Genomic DNA, 18,464 nt, shown 5'->3' with positions numbered 1-18,464 from the left:
CTCAATTTCCTTGCGGTGTAATAAGACCCGGGTTCGGATAGATGGATGAGTTGCTTGCTGGGATGCTGTGGTGCTGAGTTGGGGTCGGAAACTGGGGGCGGAGACAGCTGTCTTTCAGCGCTTTTGTTTGGCTGTCGTCGCCGCCATTAGAAGACATCGCGATAGGCGCTTTCATAATTATCCTGCACGAAAGTTAACCCTCCTCCTCCTTGGAAGGATTTCGGTGGCCCTTGCTGAACTCCTTTTTATGAGCTGCACGTCGTCGCTGGCAAACTTTCGCCTTCACCTGGCGGCGTTCACCTGACGGTGAAGTTTTCACGCTCCGCAAGATTTTCGGGCATCCTTTTGCCGGAGTTAGAAAAGTGCTGGCTTACCATGGGTTAAGGATTGCGACGGTTGGGGGGGGATTAGATGGAAGGTGTCGCCCACTATCGCCTCGGGTTATGGGTTAAGTGCTTAGATTAGGTTTTGTGGATCTTTAATTGATGTTAAGCGGCGAGTTGATGTCAAGTCGCAACTTGCGGCGCTCTCAACCTTTGCTCCATATTTTCCACATTATGCCCAAGTATGTATCCCTCATACATATTATGATACTGTTTTAGTATCGCCCCACCCGCCTGCGTTCAATTCCCATTTTAATGCGCTCCGTCAGCCGGGAAAATGCCATGGCGACTCATTAGAAGAACGCTGCTTTCCTCGGGGATTTTGTTTGCCATTGCAGAAAGTGGGTGGTTAGGTGGTCCTGTTATGGGCCAAAGCTCTTAACTGCTTAATGAGACCGAACAACCTGCAGAGCTGCAAATAAGAAGTTGCAAGTTGCCAAGTGTCAGGTTCCTTTTCCCCATTGCAATCCTCTTATTGCGGAATTTTATTCCCAGCCAAGCGGAAAATCATGATAGACTGCGAAATATTTTGTTTAGCGATGATTATTCAATTTTCTCATATCATTTTCTGTTAACCAAAATGTTTGGTTTTAATTTCTTGTACAGCACTTTCGGTTCTTCAGTTCAATTCTCCCCAACCAACTTTTCCTTTGGCCTTTTCTGCTGACTTTTCTCCGCTCTTCATTAAGCTTCTCTTCATCAATTCAGCTGAGCAATTACCTCCGTCTTGGCCATTTCACTAACCGCAACTGTGACCGCACTTCAACTTCATTCAACACGCGCACCAAAAAAAAAGGGAAAAAGAAAAACACCAGCGGAAAAATTAAAAACAAGAAGAAAACCCCTGGCTTTCTCTCTTAAATGTCGCCAGTTGCGCTTTCCTTCGACGCTTTCATTAATGGTTTTTGGCTTTGACTTTTCGCCACCTTCTTACCTGTTTTTCTCCTTTTTTTCTTTCCTTTTTTCAAGAACCCCGCCCTCTCAATATTCGGACTCGGCTTCTTCTTGTCTGGCTGTTTCGTTTACTTTTCAGCAGATTTTATTTATTTATAAGCAACTTGACTTTAATTAATGTATTTATCGCTTCAATAATTCGAATACAACTTTTCCCACCACCACCGCCACCCGTTCGCTTTTAACTCAATTATTGCCAGCACTTTTCCCTTTGTGCCGCCCTTTGGCTTAGAGTTTTGAGCTGAGTTTTCTTTACTTCTGATTGTTTCCAACTAAATGCAATAATGAGCTTAATTTTCCCGCATTTCCCACCCGCTTTTCCAACCCCCTGCCACACACACACACACACACACACACATGGGGAACGGAAAACTTTGCTGTTGGCCAGTTTGAAGAGTTGCTCATTAGAAAATCTTTCTTTGTGACTCGCATTTCGCTGTGGCACACGGCGAAAAAAAACAATATCAGATTTTAGGAAGCTAAATCAATTTCGGGGGCATTTCAAAGACTTCACAGTTGACTTTTGAAAGCTGGGAAAAATGTTTGAAACTATTAAGGAACTAAATGTGATTGGTTTTGGGCTAACAATTTTTCTATTAATTTTCTTTGACTATACAAAATACTTAAATCGATTTTTAAAATGGAAAAAGGATATCTTCTTTTCTTAAATATTAACTAAATATGATCGGTATTGAGTTAAAAATGTCTCTATTAATTTTCATTGACTTTACAAAATACTTAAAATGATGTTTTAAATTGAAAAAGGATATATTTTTATCTATATAATCTATAAAATCTAAGTGGGCCGAAGGACTTTAGCTTCCAGCGTCCCTTCTTTTATTAAATATTAATTTAAGTATTATGTACCAGCTTTAATTTGTTAAAATAAAAGCTAAATAAATAAAATAAAATCTATGAAAACTAACTAAACTAACTAACTAAATTATAACAATTCCAGTAATAATTATCATAATAATTTTCCATTTCTCTGGGTGTTCCCGTGGACTTTTGTGCGGTGGAAAAGTTGTGCTTTTCCGCTGGTCAGCGGCCACAGTCATTGTAAATTATATTCCACCGGGTGTCAGTTGGCTGTCACTGTCCGTCCGCTTTTCCCCCGGTTTTTCCCCGCTTTTCCAGCAGAGCCCCCCTTCCGTCTGTTTGCTCTACTTTCGCTCAAAGCTTTTCGCCATGGCGTGTGTTGTGCATAAAAATTCGAGGAGCGGTGGAAAAGCGATGAAAACAAGTTTTCAAAAGTCTGGCATAATAACCCGTACCGTCTCCCGCCGAACTCCACTTGAAACGGCAGTCAATTAGGCACAGAAGAGACCTGTTCCTCCCAGAACTCCCTGAACCCCCTTTCTGCAAAAAGCCATGCCCCCCACGCCCATGTCTCGTAAAATTATGCGCACTTTGCATTTACATTTTGCGGTTTCGAAAACGAGAAAAGAAAGTAAGTTCTTTGGCTCTTTGGGACAGGACTTCTTGGCTGACTTATTTACTTAGTTCGCTGAGCGCTGAATTTGAACGAAATCATTTGTGTCTTAAGCGCAAATGAATCACTTAAGTTGAGGACAACCGAATAACAACAATAATAATAATAACGGTGGGGGGAAAGGGAAATGGAAATGGCGAGGAAAATGGAAAATGGGAAATTTGTCGTTGTTCTGTGGCTCGAATTGCGCCCGAAAAAAAAACTTTTGTAACGAACATTTTTGAAACAATGCTGTGGGCTTGAAAAGGGGCGGGCGGTGGGCGTGGTCGTGGCGCGTGTCTAATAGAAAAGCGATAAGCAGCCCCCACAGAAAATCCCCCCCTCGCGTTTTTCCCATCGCCTCCAGTGTTGCCAACTTTTCTATTTTCTAGCCAAATTGGGGTTTTCCGGACGTAAAAAAAGCGGAAGCTGTTCGATTTTTATAACTTTCGTTGCATTTCGGGGCAGGTTTGAATTTCAAGGCAAAACAAGAGGGAAATATTTTAACTTTTAAGTGAACTTCAGGTGTATATTCGATACATAATATTGTAAACTGTATTGGCTTACCTTCAAGAACTAGGGACATTAAATAAAAATTTTTCAATCGCTTTTAATGGATTTAAATCTACATTAAATAAAATTGATAGAGTTTCAAGGCAAACAAAATTGGGAAATATTTTAAGATTTATTATTCGTTACATAATGTTGCATACTGTATTGGCTGTTTCAATGTTTCAATCGCTTTTCATAGATTTAAATCTACATTTAATAAAATTGATAGAATTTCAAGGCAAACAAAATTGGGAAATATCTTAAGATTTATTATTCGTTACATAATATTGTAAACTGTATTGGCTTACCTTCAAGAACTGGAGACATTAAATAAAAATGTTTCAATCGCTTTTAATGGATTTAAATCTACACTAAATAAAATAGATTGGATTTCAAGGCATAACCAATTGGGAAATATTTTAAGATTTGAAAATCAAACTCAGGTGTATAGTCGTTACATCAAAATTTATAATATTTGGCTTAACTTCAAATACTATTACTATACATTTTGAAACTTTAAATGGATTTTCAGCAAAATCAATTGGACTTCAAGCTATGGTACTTCCAATTTTGGCTATTTAAATATTTTATAAATCTCTCGTTGGCACAACTGACCCTTCCTCCACCTCCAATCAGAAATAAGAGCTCCAGTTGGAGCGCTGCCGGGGCTCTGCCGCCGCTCAGATAGTCAGCGAGGCGAACGCGCTTATTCCGTGGAGACTCATTCAAAAAGGTCACCTAGACCAGTGGTTCTCTCCACTTGGGGGGTGGGGCAGGCCGAAGGTCAAGGGTAGCCTGAAAATAATGCACACGGAAAAAATACGGTAGCGAAGTAGCAGCAAAAGCTTAGGAAATGCGAAATAAGCGGGCGGCGGAAAAATGAAAAATAAGCCAACTGAGACACGCCTCGGCGGTCACAGGACCACAAAAGAGATTCGGGGGAGCGGTGACTGTAATATGATTAAAAGCACCTCATAATTGTGGTCAATAGAAGGGAAAACGGGGAAATGGGGAGATGGGAAAATGGGTAAATGGTGGAGATACCCCACCGCAGTGGGCGTGAAAAGTGCGCGGGGAAAAGTTTCGGGTGAAAAAGGTGTGCAGCGAAGCGATAAGTGAGAACAGAGTGAAATGTAAAGCTGAGAAAAGCGGAGGAAACATCATATATATATATATATATCTATCTCTGAGGCCAGTGATTTTCAGTACTTAAATAACCGAAAGTTATTGGATTACAATGATCATCCGCAAATAAAAGACGAGAAATAGCAGTTTAAATTCAAATTCAAATTGAAATTCTATGGTAATTTCGAGGTTTCAAGGTTTACTCACACTTATACTAATTATTAATTCATTGATATCAGCATTTAATGCGCAACTTAAACAATTAACCTTTCATTAATAAACCATAAAGGTTTACATATACAATGCCATTAATAAAAAATATTCCTATATTATTAAGCAATTAATTACAGGTTCGTTACGAGCTGAATTTATTTTATTTGCATTTATAAGTAAATGAGGGGCGCATCACTTTCAAAAGGGGTCTGTAATACTTTGGTATTTAAAGTGATAATGGAAACTGTTCCCCATGGTGGCCTGTGAACTCTTTTCCTTGCTGCCCGCTCCTTATCGCTGATCATTTATCAAGGGAATAATTTACTCGATACGCATTAATTGCACTTCCTCGTTCCGAACTAAGGGACTTATAACTTATGGCGTACTTTCCAGGGCCCAACGTCGACTTCATCGCCTTAAAATTTCCCAATCGAAGCGAGAAAATTGGGGAAAGCGTTGGCGAAAGCGTTGAAGGGAAGTAAGGTATATATATATATATATATGAAGATATTTGTGTGAAAGCTGCGCTTACTTCACTTTTCCACTCTGCCACCATCGCCCAGATACATACTTACATTCGTGTGGTATCCGTGAGAAGAGGCCAGTTGAAAATCCCCACCAATAAACTTATACAAATGACATCCGGTGCACACGCAAACACACACCCACGCGCCTCCACACACAGATACAAAGTCGACCTTAACGGTACCGCTCATTGTTGAATGATGTATGAAGCTTTCGGCCACGTTTTTGGATCCCAGAATCCCAGAATGTGTTGCCCCGCCTTTCTACCACTTTCTTGCCCTTTCTCCCCCTTCTCCAATGAATTTTCCAGCATTTTCCCCCCCTTTAAGAAGCTAAAGGCACGCAAATACCGCAATGTTGGAAGCGGTCGAGGTGTAAAATCATGTTTGGCCATCAAGCGGAATTAGAGAAAGATGGACGGTTATATGTGGCGGGGGGGAGGCGGAGAAAGGGGGGGAGAAAGCGAGAAATGGTGGGCTTGAGAATTGGGAATTGGGGTCACTGCCTAGCCTGCCAAAGTACAGTGGAGACTGCCAAAGCCGGATGGGAAACAGAATGCCTTACAATCATGTGTGTAAAGTGCACTGAAAAAACATTTTTATAAGCAAGGCAATTAAAGAATTAAGTAACCTAAATAAATTTTAAAGACTTTCTATTTTAATACTTAAGTTTGCAGTTTCAAGATTGCTATAAATATAATTATTTATTTAAAATTAAAAGAAATTTTTTGGGGGTTTTCATAGGGTTTTTTTTTAAATACCACTTTTATAGTCTTTTTTTTCTGGAAATTGAATTCGTCTGGAGATTAAATGGAAAATGTTAAAATTTACTTACTTAAAATTAAAAAAAAATCCTGTATATACCTTTAACTTTTTGTGTTAATTTTCCTCAGTGCATGCTGCACTCACACAAATACCGAGATGCATTCATCGACAGTGTTGCAATTTATATATGATTCGAGGCATTCGCTCCGGGTCGATTAGTTGCCCCCCCCCCCCCCCCCCCAAAAAACACAGGCTTAACCCACCGCACGCCACTTTAACCCACAGCAGGGCGCAGAATACGTATACGTACCGTGTGCCCAACTCAGTCGGCGAATGCTGCTCGTTACGGCAAGCGTATCAATTTGATCATGCGTGTCCTTTGGCCTCCCGATTTTCCAGTTCCATGTGTGTGTGTGTGTGTGTGTGTGTGGGCTAAATGCCGCAAATTGAAATATGGTTTTCGATTTTCAGTTTATATGCAGCCATCTATAACCAAACCGAACCCACACATCTGTATTTTGGGCTCTGCTGTTTGCTGGTGTTTGCCTCTCTGTTTGCATTTGTATTATTTTATCATCGTTTCGTTTACTTTTCAAATTTCAAGTCGTTTGCTTAAGAGCGAATAGGAATAGGAATAGGAATGGGAATCGATTGGGTCGAAGGAATCGATGTTCCACTTGAGCGATTGCCATCGAACTTTGCTGAGGAATCAGTTCAAAACTTTAGATTCGGGTTCCTTTGAGGTCCTTGGGGATGGGAATTTCTCTGATCGAAATAATTGGTTTGCTTGGCAAAAGTATTCAGGTTTCAAAATTCGAATAAATAAGATGGAGATATATGGTTATGGTATAGAATTTCAAAAACTAGTCTAAGTTTAAACCTGCAATCCTTTGAGGGGCTTTTGGGTTGGGAATTTCTCTGCTTGAATGGGAGTTATTAAGGATTTTAAACTGTTAGTTTATCATAAACAAAATTTAATTAAGAAAGGGTTCCAACATTCTTATAAAGCTAGAAATAGAAACATTTATGTTGCAGAATTCAAAAATTAATCTAGGGTTAACCCTTGTGGTTCGTATTTAAGTAAACTGCAATCCTTTGAGCGGCTAAATTCTCATTCGGATTTATTCAATCGTTGGGAAATCCAATATTTCTGCTCTGCTGAGTGTATTAGCTTAGTCGCTGATTGCTTTTCGGTTTTTGAGAGCAGCCCGCAGTCGCTTTGTGCTTAGTTTGTTATTAAATAAAGGCTTAGTTGAGTGGTTTTTTTATGTGTCCATATGTGGAAACGAAACGCACACACACACACACACACGCACCCATGAAAGAGACCGCCAGCCCATTGTCATATTAAATCATACAATTGGTCAGATGCCCCAAAGCTAGTAACAAAAAAAAAAAAAATGAGAATTTTCCCTTTTTTAGCCACATGCTGACACATTTCGCCATTCACTTTTCACGCTCACCCACACACAGAGAGCTCTTGATTTCCCTACTTGCGTGTGTGTGTGAGTGTGCCAGATGCGCGGGAAAATAAAGCGAAAAATTTGCATGCCTACACTGGGGAAAAATTATTTTCTTTTTAAAAGAAGGGTGTTAAATAAAATAAAACTGTTCTTAAATTTATTTTAAATGTTGAATATTTTTTATTTTATGTATTATTATTATTATTTTATATATTATTATTATTATTTAATAATACATATTAATGAATTTCTCTTTTGAGTTAAAATTGAGTAATAAAACTCCTTTATAATACCTACATTAAATATAAATAATACATATTAATGAAATTCTAATTTGAATTTAAACTGTGCCACTTCATTACTCCATAAATATTTAATAAGCTTTATTATTGTAAACTTTTAATTATTGAAAATTAATGAGAGGCCCATTTATATTTACTCAAAAGTATGATTTCTTCGTTTAAAATATTGATTTGGCCTAGACTGATCCCAATTTTGTTCAGTGTAGCTTCCCCTCTAGACTGCCTCTCTCTTTTTTCGCTCATCGCATTTTTGTTCGCTTCTTTTCTCTATTTTTTGGTGGCTTTGCCTGCTTTATAGACTTTTCGATTTGCGTTAGCATGTGTGCGTAACCGTCTGCTGTGGTGTGTGTGTGGGGTGAGTGTGTGTGCGTGCCTGTTTGTCTATTTTGTCGTCCGTGTCGGTTTTAGTTGCCAATAGGCGGCTTAGCTAAATTTGCATTTATTGTTAAAATGTTTCATTTCATTTCATTTATTTGCCCAATACACAGAAAAAAAAAAAAACGTTGGGAAAACTGAAATCCATGCGAAAATTGGACACGTGTTTGTATGGGTGTGTGTGTGTGTGTGTGTGTGGTTAGGGGATGTGGTTCGGTCTATTGGTTTTTTGGCTTTGGATTATGACAAAATTTTTAGGGGACAAGTGCGAAGGGGGGGAGTTTGGATGTGGGTTGTTGAGTGTTTGCACTTTTGACTTTTTCCCTGCAGCGTTTTCCAGGGGTTTTCGGTTTTTAGGTGAGTGATTGAAGTGGATTTGCCTTTGTTGGCTACTTTTATTTTATGTGGTACAGTCCCGCCTGGTCAGCGAAGTCATCAACTTTTGCTCTGTCCCAATCGGAATCGAATTTTTATTTTCCATTTGTTTGCAAATAAAAAGCAAAGTTGGGTTAGAATATGTAGGTCTATAGCCAGGTTAAGTTCATTTATTTGTGGTGTGCTGCAGAAAGATTATGTTATTTTGTGGCAAGCAGTGATTGGGCTTTCATTTAATATAATACAGTAAGGTGCTGGGGGTTTGTTTATGGGAGAGGTTGTAGAGAACTTAAAAATTGGTTATTATTTACTTGAGGTTTTGTAGGCTTGTTTCTTCACCATTCCAAAACCTGCCAAATTCTTGTTTATTTCCGCCTTTGTGCTTTCTTTGTGGTTCCTCTTTACGTTCTTTACATTCCTTTCCCATTTTTTTTGTACAACTCACAATCAATGTGTCCAATTAGGTTCTCAGTTTTCGGGTTACCTTCCAGCCGAATGGAGCCTTCCCACCAAAGGCCCCGAGTATCCCGTAACCTGTTGTAGCATAACTCAATTTCGGCTTAAACAACAAACCGAATCGAATCGAATCGAAACGAGTAGCAAGTGAACTGGAAACGGAACCAAAGTGCAATTATGGCCGACACAAAAAAAGGGGTATAAAAGAGGCAGGGGGGGTTCCCAAAAAGGAACTGCGTCAACACGTGACTGACAGGCCAGAAATAAACAAAATGTAGCCCCGCTTTGTGCCAAATCCCGCAGCATACTTTTTGGGGTTTTCCCAGGGTGGCCGGTGGTCAGTGGTTGGGTTGGGTGCATTTTAAAAAGCATTTTCCCATTGCATTTTCATTCATCGCTCGTAATTGTGGTGTAAAAAAGGAAACTGAACTGAAAGGCAAATGGCAATAACTGTCATTTCCTGGCGACCTACTAAATTCGCCTCGGCTCTCGAAGCCCTCAAATGAAAATTGCTGACCTCTGCCAGACGAGAAAAAAAAGAAGGAAAAGCAGGGTGATAGCTGGGGAAAAACGACAGGAAAAGGAGCCTAAAAGGCTGCCCACAAAGGACCTACTCGCATCACGTCGCATCCGCCTGCCCCACACACACACATGTGCAACAATTGTAATGCTTCTTCCTCGGGTGGGGGCAATGCATAATTTGTTATCTAAATTCAGGTTGTCTATCGGAATGCTCGCAATGGTATACTGATTAAATTTTCCCACCATCCCCTTCATATTATACAGCCACAGACTTGCATTGAAAGTAAAAAACCCCCCAGCTCCTTAACACGTTTCATGGCATTGAATGAAGAACGTGCCGGCTACATATGCGAAACATTCGCAGCCAGATGTACGCGAGTAGCAACCGAAACTGTCCGTGCCAGTCTCATTCGCATTCTCGGGCTCCCATGCTCTCAGGCCTCCATCTTCCAGTTCCTCAGTCGCAGGACTCCTTACAGTGGGCCTGGCTTGTCTTCAGAACAAACATTCCCTCAACCAGAAACCACTTATCCACAAACGTTTCTGGAGATTTGAAATTACCTCGGAAGGCGTCTAAAAGTATGCTATGAGAAATAAAATGTTGTCTTTCGGAGTTAATTTATTTTGTGGCATACTTTTAGACACTTCAAAGCGATTTTAAAATCTACTATTTAAAAACTAAATGTTTCTTTAATAAAAATCACTCGTTTTATCCACAAAAATCTCTAGATACTTGAAATTACCCAGTACGGTGTTAAAAACTATGCTATGAGATGTAAAATATTGTCTTTCGGAGTTCATTTATTTTGTGGCATACTTTTAGGAATTTTTGGAGGCGTTTTAGTTCTGACTCAGTTTTAAATTCTATTTGCTGCCATTGTCCGCTGTAACTTGGCGATATTTATAATGCACCTCACCATTTTGGTTGCGGTTTCTCTCCGGGTTTTCGCTGCAGTTTGTCTCACGGTGCGGCTTCCTTTTTGGGGCTTTGGTTTCGGGCCCGATTCGCCGTCCTTTTCCTTTCTCTTAACCCGTCTCGGTCTCGGTTTCCTCACTGGGGCCATGTAATTTCAAGTGGCGTCTGGATGTGGCAGGAAAACGACTTGGCTCTCAGCTTGTTTATGCATTTTACAAGGCGCGTCCAAAGAAGAAACAGTCGCAGAAGAATCCCCCCCCCCACATTTTTTCACCGATTTTCCCACTTTTCCCACCACGTACTTCATTCGCTCTCGATGATGCAAAAGATTACCAAGTTGTTGGCATGTGGCAGGGGCCGAAAAATAAAGAAAGGGCATATAAACTCAGCTCTATGCTTGTGGGTCATTATGCAGGCCCCAACCGCATCCGCATATCCGCAATCCGCATCCGTGTCCGCTTTTTGGTGGCCACAAACCGTCAACAACGAGTCCAACGGCTGACAGCCCCAGCCCCAGATCTTATATCCCTTTTCCCTTTACCCATTTCCCTTAGATTGTGTTTTTGTATCCATGTCTGCGGTTGGGACTCGAGACTTGAGCACTCGAAAGATTTATTTATTGCGGTTTTTAAACTCCCAAAGGAGTGAGTGAGTATGCCAAATACTGGAGGCGTGACTGGGGACTGGCAATCAAATCGGGCACGATTCCATCGCACTTCGTTTCTGGAAAGACTGCGGCATCACGCTCCTCACCCGATGAATGAGTTGGGTTTTCTGGCCGATTGGCTCGTGTGGGAAAATTCCAGCTAACCATAAATTATTGAAAGTGCGTCTCAATTGATTTGGGTTTAATCAGGCATTTTTAACTCGGCTCTTACATTTTTTTTTTAGACTTTTCAATTCGAAACATTTGGGCATTCAAGACTCCTATTTCACTATTGACTTGATTGGCATTTAATACTTTGGCTTAGACAAGAAATTCCAAATTTGAATACTCAATCAAGGGAAAATCATAGGAAATTTCTTATTAAATCCTAAAGCGGTAGGTATTTTCTTTATATTTTTTGTTGTTTGTTTTTATAGTCAGAAGAAGCCTTAAAGTTTCTTCTCGCATTTCGTGGTCAGCTTTGGGCTATTGACTCGAACTAATTGAAGGCCATTATATACTGAGACTGAGTATCATTGTGTGGAGAAATGCTTGAAACTTGTGGGGAAAGTTGGGGAGAAATGGGGATCTCGAGTGAAATGTTCTTTGGTGCTTGCTGTATCGCTGGCCTTGTGCCAATCAGTGTTTGCCTTCGTCAGTGCCACTTGTGGCAGTGCCACACCTCCTGCCTCCTGCCTCCTGCCCCTGCCCCTGCCACTTCCAACTCCCACTTTCACCCCCCTTTCACCGCCCACTTTCACCTCCCTCCACAGTATCGTACATTTTTGTAAGTGCATCAAAATTCTTAGCATAAGACGTGGACTTGTATCTCGGTCTGTGTTTTCCTTTTTGATTTAGTTTTTATTTTCCCAGCTTCTTTTCTCGCAGCACGTTGTTTTACTTTCTTTTTTCTCTTTCTCCCATTGCTTTCTTTACATTTTTCATGATTCTCTGTGCTCAGCGTTTTCTCTTTTTTTTTTTGTGTATCTCAGTATCTTTTTTTTAAATCTTAGTTTAGTTTTAGCTACCTCCCCCTCTTTGTTTTGTCTGTAGTATCTTCTAGTTTTCCTACACTCGCCTTTCCCATATACTTTTGCTTGTTTGTAGTGTTCTGCTGGAATTTCACTTGGTGAACTGGTCTGGCGTCTATTTCTTTCTTGCCACATTTTCATGTCGTTCTCTGTTTGGTTTTTATGTTTTGCACAACAAATTTTATGTTGGCTTGGACGTCTTGATCCGAAGCATGCCCCCACCGCCCATCGCCACCCACTCGCCCCCTTAACCCTCGAGTGCCGCTACGTGTGCCCTAGAAAAATGCACAGAAAATCCTTCATTTGCGAGGGTTCCAATTGAATTTCGAGCTCTGAGTCCTCTACTCGTGTTTTTTAACAGATACTGAGGAAAAAATCGGGTATAAAAAATATTAAATATTATATTAAAATATAAAATAATAATATATAATGAAAAAGGCCAATAAATCGAGTTATAATATATATAAAATATAAGTAAATATAATTATTTGAAACATATTTTTTGGGATAATGTTTATTTAAAAGTATTTAATAAAATAAATATGTACATAGAGTACTTAATTAAAAAAATTAGAAAATACAAATAAATCAAGTCTTAAATATAAATATAAATAATTTAAACTCACTTTTCTGGATAATGCTTATTGAAATGTATTTAAATATAAATTTTTAAAAATTCAAAAATCCCAATGCTCTAACAATTTTAAATTTTATTTTCTATACAATAATTACTTAAATCTTTCTAAAGTGCCAGGATGTTTAAAAAGTATTTATTGTATCTTATTTAATAATATTGGCTTTTGTCAACATTTTCTCCCAGTGCCTTTGGTGTGTGTACTTTGAGTGTGTGTGAGTCTGGGCATTCAATCATTGCGAGACTCAACATGACGAAAGGATGGAGGACAAATGGGGGCGGGGGGCGGGGGGCGTGGCAGCTATCTGACTGATTTTCCTCGTACTGCCGCCCCCTTCCTCCTTTTTTCCAATTTATTTGCTTGCTCCACAAAATCACCAACTAAGCAATAACAACAAGAAGCGAACCCCTTTTAGACGTGACTCTACGTTTCACTTTGCAATGAAATTGTTTTTTCATTTCCATCTCGCCTCCTGGTTTTTATCTCCCCCCCCCTCCAACCCCACCCCGCACTAATGGGTTAACTCGAGTTGGTTACAATCCAACCCAAGGGCCCCTCAAGTGGGTTAAGCCTAAGCATTTGTTCGGCCCTAGCGCCCCGCCGCCCCGCCCCTTTAACCCCTAGCTTGTGCGCCGGGCTCAAGTTCAGCAAATTGTGAGGATTTTTGTGAGTTATTGTTTGGATCCATTTGTGTGGATGCGAGGATTCGGATTTGGTCAGCGGGGGTCGGTAATAGAATTAGGCAGCTCCAGCCAGCTTGGGTATAATCAATTTGATAGTTTTGCCCACCTTTGAACCCCTTGGCTCGGAATTCCCGGAATGGAATCGAACCAGCTTTACGCATTTGGCATTTCGAGAACAAAGTGCACATTTTCGGTGAGTGTTTGGCCTTTTTGTGGGCAGTTGTTGTTTGATAGTGATATGTGCAGGCTTTTGTTGCGAGGAGCGCAAATCTAATTGCCGGAAAGTATACGTTTTGTGGGGATATAATGTTTGGAAGGGAGAAGTTTTCCTCGTCTAGCTCATCATTGTAATTGTAAAAGGAAAAATCATTTTTGGGATCGAAACATATTTTAAAATAGGAATATTCTGATATATGTATACTATTTCGTTAAACTGATAAAAAAGATTTTATAATCAATTTAAATTTTTTTCATGTTCCGAAGCGAATTTTAATTCGACTTTAATAATGAAAACATTTGATTTTCCAATTATAGTTAATTTAGAGGTTTTAAAATTTGATAGAAATATGAAATTTTCGTTTTAAAATAATTAAAGTAAATATTTCTTACATTTAAACTAATATTATCTACCTCGATCTAAATAAAATAATAAATAAATCAAGCAATTTATTATATTTTTCGATGAATTTTATGTTTTTGTGTTTAGTTTCAATCATTTAAAATAAATTTAAAATTTAACACGCATATATTTATTTTTATTATTTCATTTTTTTTTATTAGTGCATCTTTGGCTTGGAAAATATTCACTCTCTGGGGAGTCCACTGTAGTTGATGTGATTATTATTTGTTGTTTCGCTTCCATTCTTACGTAGTTATCTGCTGGTCGCTGTGACATTTATGATCTTTTTGTGTCACTTAGCTTGATATATTCTGTTTCCACAGAATGGCATTTGTTTTTTGATACTTACTCCTTTTACCTTTTTTTTTTTTACCCCGATTTGGTGTTGTTTTCCCGAGGAGCCCGAGGCTTTATGGCTTCCACGGAATTTTTTGGTCTTTGCTTAACTTTTGTTTTCGGGTTCTTTATGGCTCTTTGACCGTCCAAACCGCCCCGCTGATCAGTTTCAGACCCCCTCAGCCCGTCCAGACTCTGTACATTTCATTTGCAATTTACTTTTTGCCCTCCGGCCAAGTTTCCAACGTCGGTGGTTTTTCCCGCACAGTGCTCGTCATCAATCTCCTGCCCTCCGCATCCGCCTCCGCCTCCGATCTCTTCGAGCTCCATGCTGGATGCTCCATCCTCGATGGCTTCGCCTTTGGCCATGCTCCAGTTTTTGTGCCATTTCGCAATTGCTTTCTGTGCGGTTTTGGCCATCCATTGTTGCTGCTGCATTCAGGAGAGGATGTTGGAAACTGGATGCTTTTACCAAATCCTAGGCGTGATTTGCCGTTTAATTGTGCAGCAAGTTGCCAAAAACGCAATGAGTGAGAAATGGATATTTGGATGTGTGTGATGACCCCCTTTTTGTGGAGCCCCATAAAGGATGCCATCCCTTCTCTACTCTGGTTTTGTTTCTGTTTCTCGCTTTTTTTTTTTTTGCGAGTGAACTCATGTCCTGTCCGCTGGATCCTGCCAGTCAGTTTTGGACACGAGAATCGTTTTTGGCGGCATGCGTGATGTGTGCCGTCCCTGGGGTCGCCACCCCCACAAATTCGCCCTTCCTAATGACTCCTTTATCGGCACTTGCAGAAATAGTTTACCACTAATTGGTCACGGGCAAAAGTATTATCTTTCCCTTGCAGGTAATTGATCAGCTTTGTAAAGTGCTTTCGATTAGATTAAATTGAATGGATTAATTTAAAGCCATTTAATTCTCAGCTTTAAATGTGTTTATGATGGTAAAATACTCATATTTCACTCATTTTTACATGCATGATTTTTTCAAATATTGTAGTAAATAGGATTACTCAAGTTAATTACTTATTTAAGCCTTTTTCCGCCAGTGGATACTCATCAATGGGGCCACAAACTTACAAACGGCTAAAGAACCCACGGACATTGGTTTGCACTTTGGCAGAGGAAAAAAAAAGGACTGAGGCAAATGGAGCGGAGTCGGAAGGATTCGGTAGGATACAATCTATGGCCGCTCCATTTGATTCACCTTTTGGCTTCGCCGAGACGTGCGCAAATCAGTTGCAGGAAAATCTATCAAAATTCCGCAAATAGCTGCACGTGTCCTGCGTGTGTCCTGTGTCCTGTCGCATGTCCTGGAAAGTTACTTCGTTTCAATCAGGCATATTGGTTGTAGATATCTCGCCCCCTTTCTCCTTGCTGCCATCTTGAAAGCATCTATCTTCGCCGTGGCACATCTTCTCGAATCCCCTTCGTCTTGAGTCCTTGGCAGGACTCCTCCAGGAGCAGGACACTTGGTCGACTTCTCCTGGGCGCTGCTTGCATTTGATTAAGTGCTGGACGTCGTGTTTAGTGCGATATAGCAGAAGAAGAAGCCGGCGAACCATCAGCATCACCAGAAGCAGAAGCAGAACATGTGAACTTTCTCATTTGAGCTAATGATCCGTGTAATCTGCTCGGGTTTTCCCGCTCTGTCCCGCTTCTATTAAGCTATGTGTACACAGGGAGAAATACTTGGACATAAGTATTTTCAAAATAAATTGCATTTACGTGTGAAAGTTGAAGAGCCATAAGGAAAAAAGATTTTATTTTACTAAGAATTATCCATTCCCCATGATTAAATTCATTTAATCAAGTTTTAAACATTTTTGTTACATAAAAACTCAATGGTATTCTGTTAATTAACTGGGCTTTTCAGTTTGGTTCAACCTTTTTCCGCGTGTATGTAAAATTGAATGGTGAATGCCTGCTGGGAAAAGCTTCGCATAATTGGCATAAGTTTGCACTTAAGTCAGACTCAAAGGCAACAACACGTATGTACGTACATACACTCACCTGGAATGTGTGCATACATAAGTACACCACCCACCGCCCTTTCACCTGCCCCCAATCCATATACCATCCACCATCCACCATCGATGTTGCGTTCTTCTCACGGTAGATTTAACACGGTAGACGGAGCGTTCAATAAATGTCAGCAATTAAAAAGGCGAAATAAATGTACCGCCTTAACGTGTGTGTAAGTGTGTGTAAGTGGGTGGGAAGGGGGCGTGGTTAAGCTGGAAAATGGCGTGGTAAACAGGTGTAATATTTAAATGTCAGGAATGCGGGGAATCGGAGCGAATCCTAAGTGGTAATAAGCAAGAACAAAAACAAATCTAGATCTGCGGTTTAGCATATCAGATTGGGATTACAGAGAAAGCCATAATGTTTTCAATTTGAAAACCTTGCATTTGTGGCTAATGGAAATCAACAGCAGAAGGATTTTGCAAGGAAATAAAATATTCTTATAATTTATAGAGATGTATGTATTTCCTTTGAGTAGGAAGAATTTGTGAATCAAATAATTTTAGTAGGTTCCATAATAAAAGCTTCAGTATTGACTAAGACAGTATTCAAATGCATAAGTTAAAAAAAATACTTTTTGAATACTTAAAACTATAATGAAATAACAAATTAAGGCGGTTCACAATGTTTTAGGTGTTAGAAATTGGGCCATTAAGCTGTTCTGCAAAACAGTGTTGATAAAGTTTCTTTAATGCAAATTAAAATAAAATGGATGAAATGTCAAGAACGCAAGTGGAACACTGAGTACTTAAAACTATAATTAAATAACAAATTAAGGCGGTTCACAATATTTTAGGTGTTGAAACTGGTCCATTAAGCTGTTCAGCAAAACAGTGTTGATAAAGTGTCTTTAATGCAAATTAAAATAAAATAGGGTGGATGTCAAGAACCCAAGTGGAACACTCATAAATTGCTGCTAATTTCTGGGCTAAGCACTTTCAGTTAATCCCTGCCGCTGGCCGAGATTGATTCATTTTGGCTTGAGGGATGGGGGCGGCATTGTTTTGGTCTGTGGTCCTTCCGGCTCTCACATGATTGATGATGGCCCCATTCGCTGATGGTCCTGCGCAAATTGGCAGGATAATCGTGTTGAAGCGGACTCTCTGGCATGCAGATTGGCATTTGGCAGTGCGAGAGGACGAATATCCGACTATCAGAATATCTGAAAATCTGAAAATCCGAAAATACTGTCGCATTAGGCTTGAGGTGAACCAAAAGTATTTCCATACCGACTGCATGTCCTTGTGCCTTTGCCATGCCGCAAATATCAATTTCAATTGTGCGGCCAAAGAGAATAGATATGCAGATGCAATTACCAATTACCTCGCTTGATTTGCCTGATGCGTGTAGTTATTTCAACGGCCAGACACTGAGGGAAAATTGTTATTACAGTTGGATTGCACTTAACAATGGAAATTTGCATACAATCATCGGGCAAATCGTGTTTGCTTCGCAAAAATAATAGTGTTTAAGTCTGGTAACCAGAGAGAAACCATCTATTAGGTATTTATTTACAATAGTAAGCAAATACTTGGAATCCCAAAACAGACTAATAGAGTAGAACTTTGTTTTTGTAAAGCCGGAAGTGATTTAGGTGTTGTTTTCTCTGTGCCCAAGTACATATACAAATTCGTGTCTTACTTATCGCAGGACAGTATCTCTGGCCCCACAACAAGATTGAATGACAGGATATATGCCACATACATGTGCGGCGACAACAATTGAACATGTTTCATTAAATGGGGGCTTTTGGGGGCGGAGAGGAACGTGCTGCGATGTCTTCACCTAATTAGCATTGAGGGCGGGGCTCGGCAAAAATGCAAGCAATAAGCAGAAAACAGGCCTGGAACTGGGTGTCCTTAATTGAAGTGCCACAGGATTAGGATCCCAACCATCTGAAACCCCAAAAAAGGGATGGCACGTGCTAACCAGAAGGAATCTGATTCCAAATCACTCGGCACAAGTCGGCAAGTTTTTGTGCTTGGGTGGCGCAATCTTTAATTTAAATGCCAGCCATCTTCACGTTTATCAGATTATTTGCGACAAACACTCAGGATATATGCATGTGAATGTGTGGACTGTGATTAGCAGGA

General features: G+C 39.9%; 1 protein-coding gene across 1 annotated transcript in view; it reads left to right on the top strand.

Annotated features, from left to right (window-relative positions):
- Positions 1–18,464, top strand: part of LOC119557543 — a 57,926-nt gene that overhangs the window by 23,434 nt on the left and 16,028 nt on the right. The gene's annotated exons all lie outside the window — the stretch shown is intronic.

This window comes from Drosophila subpulchrella, chromosome X (assembly GCF_014743375.2).
Source record: "Drosophila subpulchrella strain 33 F10 #4 breed RU33 chromosome X, RU_Dsub_v1.1 Primary Assembly, whole genome shotgun sequence".
Taxonomy (NCBI): Eukaryota; Metazoa; Arthropoda; class Insecta; order Diptera; family Drosophilidae; genus Drosophila; species Drosophila subpulchrella.
The sequence above is the reverse complement of the archived record's forward strand: the minus strand, read 5'-3'. Positions and strand labels throughout refer to the sequence as shown.